Consider the following 8099-nt stretch of genomic DNA (forward strand, 5'->3'; position numbering starts at 1 on the left):
TCAAGAGTCTTCTCCAACACCACAGTTCAAAAGCATCAATTCTTCAGCACTCAGCTTCCTTTATAGTCCAACTCTTACATCCATACATGATTACCGGGAAAACCAGAGCTTTGACTAGATGGACTTTTGTTGGTAAAGTAATGTCTCTGCTTTTTAATATGCTGTCTAAATTTGTCATAGCTTTTCTTCCAAGGAGCAAAAATACTTTGAGTTTTTCATTTTCTGCTAGTAAACTGCCCATTGCTACACAACAATGTCCTTGAATTCTTCCCTTCAACTGTCTTCTTATAGTAATCATTGTCTCGCAAACCAGACTTCAGTGGAACTGTCACTCGAGGGGACAGCAGGTGATCTTTTGAATAACTGGGGTTTTGTTTGCCTGTTTGTTTGTTTTTCTCATAAATGTCAATGGCTGTTCAGGTCCAATTTCTTAACAGCAACTTGATTTCCATTTTCCCTTACCTACTCCCAGAACAGGTAATTAATTCCAGGCTTCCCTAGTGGCTCAGATGGTAAAGAATCTGCCCACAGTGCAGGAGAACCTGCAACGTGCAAGACCCAAGTCTGATCCCTGGGTCAGGAAGATCTCCTGGAGGAGGAAATGGCAATCCACTCCAGTATTCTTGCCTGGAGAATCCCATGGACAGAGGAGTCTGGCGGGTTACAGTCCATGGGTTCGCAAAAAGTCAGACACGACTGAGGGACTAATACTTCCCCTATTTTTCTGAAGGTCTATTCCCTACAACCTCTCCTGGCACAACTCTTAGTAACAGTCAGGCCTTTGGGATGCTAATGAAAGAAACCAACTCTGCCGAATTAAAGCAGGAGTGGAGATTGTTTAAAAGATGCTGGATAGTTCACATATTCTCTGAAAGGGCTAGAGCGGCACATTTAGGAATTTTACAGCCAGAAACAATTCTCAAAGGCAAACCACAGGACTTGTCAATTAAAGACATCCTGACACTTCTGCTGGGCATGGACTTCTCAGCACATTCAGGCAGCCTCAGTGCCCAGAATCTGGATTCTCTCCTGGGAGCCACTGTCCCTGTGGTCTTTGGCAATCAAATGTCGTTGTCGTTGCTGTCCCCAATCCCATGCATGCATGCTAAGTTGCTTCAGTCATGTCTGACTCTTTGGACACCATGGACCGTAGCCCATCAGGCTCCTCAATCCATGGAATTTCCCAGGCAAGAATACTGGAGTGGGTTGCCATTTCCTTCTCCAGGGGATCTTCCTGACCCAGGGATCAAACCTGCATCTCTTATGTCTCCTGGCATTAGCAGGTGGGCTCTTTACCACTAGCACCACCTGGGAAGGCCATATGTTGTCCAAATACATTCTGGGAGACCCCTACTTCTTGGTGTCACTGGTGACAGATTCACAGTCTGCAGATCAAGTGGATCTGATTGGCAGAGCCTAGGTCTGTGCCCTAACTGCAAGGAGCCTGGCAAGGCTCGAAGGAAGAACATTTCCCAGATGTAGAAAATCAGTCCTGATGCTGAGATGGACACCCTCAAATTGGTTAAATACCTACTATATTTAGCTTTATATTATTAAGCTTTATTTATATTAATAAGAACTGGCAGGGTCTATGGTTATAAACAGCCCAGGTTTGAATTTGTACACTTTCTGCACTTTCTATCTGATCTTAGACAAGTCAACCTCTCTGAAGTTTGTTTTCCTTCATGAGCAAAATGGATATGAAAACTTTCTTGCTGGAATAAGAAGTAAGGTGTGAGGTCAGATGTTTAAACAATGAAAGCTGTTACTTACAAACACTAATCAAAATAGACACTATTTTAAAAAGGTTTATTTTAGTATAAACATTTTATTTTTTATTGAATTTTTCATATATGTAGGCTTTTACTTCCCAATTATATTAGAGACCATGTGGGAATATTGCGGCCATTATTCCCACTGCTTTACGTACTTATACACTCAGTTAATAAATGAACTAAGGTCCCAGGCCTCATAAATCAAACAGCAATGTTTCATTCTAAAGCAGTGAGTCAAATAGTATGTAAGTATAGGGTACATCACACTCCAGCTTTGAAGTGGGTTCCTAGAGAGCCTCTGCTGATGACTGCAACTTGACAGATGTATTACTCCATATTACACAGGGTTCTAAATAAAACAGCACTGAGCATAATGACACCAAACGGGTCATCGCTATTTTAAGGAACTCAAACAAAAGTTTCAACCATTTGAACCAAGTCAATTCAAGGAGAAACATATGGCCAAATCTGGAAATAATATGATCATAGCAAAAAAGTAATATATTTCTTGTACACTCCCAAGACATGAATCATGCCAAAAGAATTGGCTTGTATTAATTTTTAAAAAGTGAAAAGTTTTTGATATAGTTTTCTAACACTTTCCTGTACTTAAAAATACTCCTGTCAGAATATCTTCCTAAAGTATAAATCTGATCATTTCATTGTCCTTCTCAAATTCCCCACTGATCCTCAAAATAGACCATACACCTCTTGGAATGGAGATTATTCATGAAGGACATGTAAATAAAATCTGATTTAAATTTAAAAAAATTTCTCCTCCACTTACCCAGTGCTAGAGAATAGATTTTTTTTTCAACTGTCTCTAAAAAATAGCAATGATTCTATAATGATTCAACTAGGAGAGGAAATACAACCACCTATTTCCGCTCCTATGGAATGGCTTGGCACATCATGTGACCTCTTTGAGTTCAGTTTGCACATTTACAAAATGAAGAAATTGAACAGTGCTTTCTGCATCCCTGGGGCTTCCCTGGTGGCTCAGATGGTGAAGAATCTGCAGCAATGCAGGAGAACCAGGTTTGATCCCTGGGTTGGGAAGATCCCCTGGAGAAGGGAATGGCTACCCACTCCAGTGTGTCTGCCTGGAGAATTCCACGGACAGAGGAGCCTGGAGGGCTACAGCCCATGGGGTCACAAAGAGCCACAACTGAGCAACTGACATTTTGGCTCTCACTTTGCAGCCCTAAAAGAGTGTCAGCTCTCCTTGAAAAAGTCTATTTGCCCATGCTCTGCTCCCACCTAAGTGGGCTCTATTTCCATTTGGCTTGATTGATCAAGGTAATTAGCCAAAGAAGACAAAACAAAATCGTAAAGTTACCAAGTCTAAGTCACATAAGGAAAAAACGGTCGTTCAGCACTTCTATAATGCTTTAAGATGTTTTCAAACAATGTTTGTCCATTAACACAGATTGTGGTTAAGAAGACCCAGAGATGAAATTGCCATTGACAAAATTGGTCCAGCAAGTCAAAAGCAGAGAAAATGACATTTCCAATAGGTGAATGATCCCATGAATGACTAGAGGAGCCAGACATATTTTGGGTATGAGTTTCACTTGGACAAGAACCACCACAATTGAGCCCTACTACATGGGTCCTCATCCCTTCTCGAGTCCACTCATCCTGGCTCACCTGGAGCTGGGATGATGACTCTCCCACCTGACACCAGGGACCACTATTTTGACACTTCCATACATCCCTCCTTGTTACAATTAGGTCATTCATCCAATCTTCCCCACACCTTTGTTAGACATGCCAGTGTTTCACACAACTCCCCAGATAAATTATCAAAATCCTTCTCCCTCACCCCCATTACCTTTCTGGATCCTGTTCTCTGCCTGGTTCTGCTCTGATCACACTGGGCTCTCTTCCTTCTCACACGTGGGGGATGCTTCTGAGAGTCTCCCCTTTCTCCCTGCTCCTCCCTGAATTTCTCCCACCCATCATGTGTCTGTCCAGCTCCATCTCTGGCTCTCCCTGCTCCCCTAGCCCTACTTCCCCTCCTCATGGCTCTCCAAACCTGGATCTTTATCTTCAAATGGGTGCTTTATTCTAAGTTTCAGCCTGGCGATCCCAGACACATCTCCCTCCCTCTTTTCAGATATCAACCAGATTAGAGGTGATGACATTGAACAGAGACTAAATCTTCACTTTGGGTCAGGAAATAACTTGTGAAATTTCAGAATAAAACTTTTAAATAGTAATAACCCATTGGAAATGGCATGTCTGAAAATTAATGAGGTTTTAGTTGAAAACATAATGGAATCATACTTTATTCAAAAAATATATTGAGCACCTAATATTCTAGAGATAAAAAGATATATTCTTGAACTTTAAAAGTGCACAGCCTACTGAGAGAGGTAGACATGCAAATAACTAGATCATAAGGGCAAAATTGCTGCAGTAGATATATGATTGGAAGGAAGAAAATGGAAAGTAAAATCTATCATGGTTTTTACTGGACTATATTAAACTTGTATGTTTATGCCTTTGCTTCTCTCTTTAGATTGTAGGCTGTTGAGTAATCAAACTGTGTCTCTGACATCTTTGATTTTTCTAGTATTTAGAAAAATACTACATCTTGCATACAGAAGTCACTCAATAAGTGCTGACCTGAATTATTAGTCCTACATAGGGCAAGAGGAAAATTCATGGATGGGTTTGCAGAGATGGTAGCATCTGAGCTGGATCTTGAAAGGTGAAGTGGAATTTCCTGTGAAGACAAAGGAATAGAATAGCATTTGAAAAAAATCATGGGAGACATAAAATAAAAATAGTAATAGTAACAGGTAACATATAATAGCCATGAACTCTGTTCAGCATATGCATTGTTATTATATACATTATCATTCTGTTTCACCTAAATGATGTTGGTACAATTTTTACCAATGAGGAAAGTGAGTACACAGTGATTAAAAACCATGTCCAAGGTCACCCAGTTAAGCTGAGGTTTGAATCTCAGGGACACCCATGATTCTCTGACTCCAAAGCCTGTGAGCTAGGAAACACCACTTGCTCTTCCAGAACTGAGCCAGCTCCAGAGTCCCAGCACCTATGGTCATCAGTTCTCTCCTGATACTTTCATGATACTTCTCTAAGCCCCACCGTCTCTTTGAGTCTTATCTCATCTTTATTTCTCTCTGCTATTGCTTCTCCCTTTCCACTGCTTTCTGTTTCTCTGTTATGTGTGTCCCCCATTCATGCTCTTCAGGAGAGCATCTCATTGTGCGGCAGAGAAGAACAAACCCGACTCCATATTGGTTTTATTCCTTTAGCTCCAACCTTTGTGCTCTGTCGCCTGTGCTTAGACACCTTTGTAAAACAATATTGCCTCTAGTCTGAAATAAACAGCATAGCCTATTCTCAGGGCTCTGACCCCTGAAGGTATAATACTTTCCCATTCATACAGAGAGAAAAAAAATTTGCAGAACAGACAATAACATTTGTCTTGTTAGAGGTTTATAGAAATACTATAAACATGTATGTGGACAGCTGCGAGAAGAAAGGATTCCATCATCAGGAAATTTGTAACAACCAGCCACACCTCTTCCCCTTTTCACATAAAAGAAACCTGAATTATAACGCACCTGAGATGATTCTTTGGGACACAAGGCTACCATCTTTTTAGTTGGCTGGATTCCCAAGTTAAGTCCTATTCCTTGCCCCAACAACTCATCTCTCAGTTTTTTGGCCCATCATGTGGCTAGCAGTACAAATTCAGACTCGGTACCAATTGTGTTAGAGAACCAACTAGAATCACCATCTGTTGGTTTGGGTTGTCCAGCACCCAACTCCTGGGAGCAATCCAATCCCCTTTCGGGGGAATCTCCTATTATGTGTAGCTGTAAGGACAGAACCCGCTTCCCACACAGTAGCCAGTGAGCCGATGCGCTCTCTTCCCCCCCAGCCCACTTACTGAGCAAGCCTGCCATTCAGCCTAAGCCAGTCAGACAAGTCAGCTGCAGACACAGCTGCAGACCACTGCCTCGGAGGAGGAGCAGAGGCAGCCAACAGAACATACGGCTCTTTCTGAGCTACGCTCACTGCGCTCTTCACAGCAGAGCTCTGCAGAGCTCCTTGGCTTTTGCCTCTTCTCTAAGTCAGGTCCTCCAGACCCCTATCGATGTGTGAACCACAGACATCCTTCCAGTGAATATCCTGCTGAGGTTAAATTAGGCAGGATCATTTTCTATTGCGTGCAAAGAGGAATTCAAACAGGACACAGACACCATGTAGTTTTGGCTCTCACATTTGAGCTGCCTTTGGTAACAGCCTTTTTTTTTTGAAAGTCGCTCAACAGTGTCCAACCCTCTGTGACCCCATGGACTGTAGCCCGCCAGACTCCTCTGTCCGTGGAATTCTCCAGGCAAGAATACTGGATTGGGGAGCTGCTCCCTTCTTCAGGGGATCTTCCCAACCCAGATATCAAACCCAGGTCTCGCACTTTGCAGGCGGATTCTTTACCATCTAAGCTGCCACGGAAGCCCACAGCCTTTACATCTGCCGCCTTGGACTACAGCGCCCATCATAATCCAGTTCCCTGAGGCCAGGGTGGTAGGGCCAGGGCACTGAAAACACGGCAGCTCCTGTCAGAGGAGTCACCTGTGGCCTCCGTGTTCAGGAGGAAGCTGGGAGCTGTGGCTTGGACTTTCATGGGCCCTAAGTCAATCCTCTGGGAGAGATGGTGTCAGGTGTATATGCTGAGGGAATGGAGTCGATGACGAGTAGGAGATTGTAGATGATCAAGAGAGAAGAGACAGGTTTGAGCAAGGGCGCCCTGAGGAAAGAGGATTGAGGGGGAGGGATGGGTCTTGGAAAATCAGCCTCCTTGCCCTCCTCCCCAACCCCACTCCAAGATGGCAGAGGATGGTGTGTCTGCTCACTGGAAGGAACTTGAAGGTAGCTCCTGTAAATAGAGTCTATTTGCTCTGTGAGGTAATGGCCAAGGTAATCTGCTGACAGTGAGTGTATGGAGTTCAGGGGAGGATTTGAAGACGGGAATGAAGACTTTGAAAAGCCACAGTAAGGAAGGGGTGGGGGCCTCCTGGGAACTGGAAAACCTGGGCTACACTGAGGCAACTGTTTCTATTTGCCTTTGCTAATAGCAATTACTCACGTCTTAGCTGTGTTTTCAGCAAGGACCCAGACAAAGGAAAACACAATTTTTCAACACAAAACCTGAAACTTGGCAAAATCCAGCACATTTCACAAAACAGACCTTTAACCTAGCTTCTCAGTTTTGCAATTTTGCAGCGTTGGGACTTTTCAGAGTGACCTCTTTTTCTGGCCCAGAAGACCAAAATTATTGGACTAAAAAAGAAAGTTTGAAACAAGAGAAATTTTTTTCTTAAGGAATCTAGATTCTGTCTGATTCAATTCTTTTTGAGATTAAGAAATGGGTCCATTTTATACATAAAAGTAGAAAAGAAAATTTAGACAAAAAGACTTTAAGGGTCTTTACAGAAACAGTAAGTAGTAGTGTTATTCACATGGACAAATTTATTCAAAATAATCTTTGTAATAACTAGTGAAAAATGTAACTAGCAAGATGATTCTCTCTGAAATTCAAACAGACAATGAAAAGCTAATCTTTAAAGTCTCTGAAGAATAACAGGGCTTGGGTGTGGTTATGTTTGATGATTCGGTACACTGAATTAAATCTTAAAATTCCCTGCGTGCTGGTTCTGGCAAGCAACTGAACTGATATATAAATTGTAGACTTTGAGGCAGATTGCTGGTTAGATTCATAACGTAAGTGCTTCCGACATGTCATAAGAAAATGAACAACTGCTCTGCATCAGTTGGCACATCCTAAAAGACGACAGCTTCTGGGTAAAATTCAACATGCAATTTTAGCTTTTGTCCCATTTTGAATAAAAATACTTGGCTGAAAAACTACCTATTTAAGTTATTGAAAGCCGGTGATTACAAATCAGCCTCCTGGCTGATAATTAGAGGGGCAGCAGAAATCGTGTAGAGTGTGAAGAGCTTGGATAGCATTCCAGAGGTGGTTTTCCCTTAAACTGAGCGGCGCAGACAAAAGCAGTTTGTTCCTCAAAGAATGAGTATTCTTAAACTATCGCCTTCGCTGACGGAGGCTGAACAGACACGGATTAATTTACTTAACACTTCAGTGGTTGAGTCTTTCAGACTGCAGCAAAGGTAATACAAAATAGAGATTAAAATCCATCCTTATTCTTTTTGTTCTTCTCAAAGAGGAACGCATAGCGTTCTTCGAGGACCACTCCCAGCACACCGGTTTTTCTGTGAGACACGGTAAAGAAACAAAAAGACAAATTCTCGTCT

General features: G+C 42.3%; 1 long non-coding RNA gene across 3 annotated transcripts in view; it reads right to left on the minus strand.

Annotated features, from left to right (window-relative positions):
• LOC139036335 (uncharacterized) overlaps positions 1-8099 on the minus strand; it is a 146793-nt gene that overhangs the window by 24645 nt on the left and 114049 nt on the right. For all 3 annotated transcript variants that reach the window (XR_011489068.1, XR_011489067.1, XR_011489069.1), the window contains one exon: positions 4407-4506. This is a non-coding gene — a long non-coding RNA (uncharacterized lncRNA). The remainder of the gene's footprint in view (positions 1-4406; positions 4507-8099) is intronic.

Source organism: Odocoileus virginianus, chromosome 8 (genome assembly GCF_023699985.2).
Source record: "Odocoileus virginianus isolate 20LAN1187 ecotype Illinois chromosome 8, Ovbor_1.2, whole genome shotgun sequence".
Lineage (NCBI taxonomy): Eukaryota > Metazoa > Chordata > Mammalia > Artiodactyla > Cervidae > Odocoileus > Odocoileus virginianus.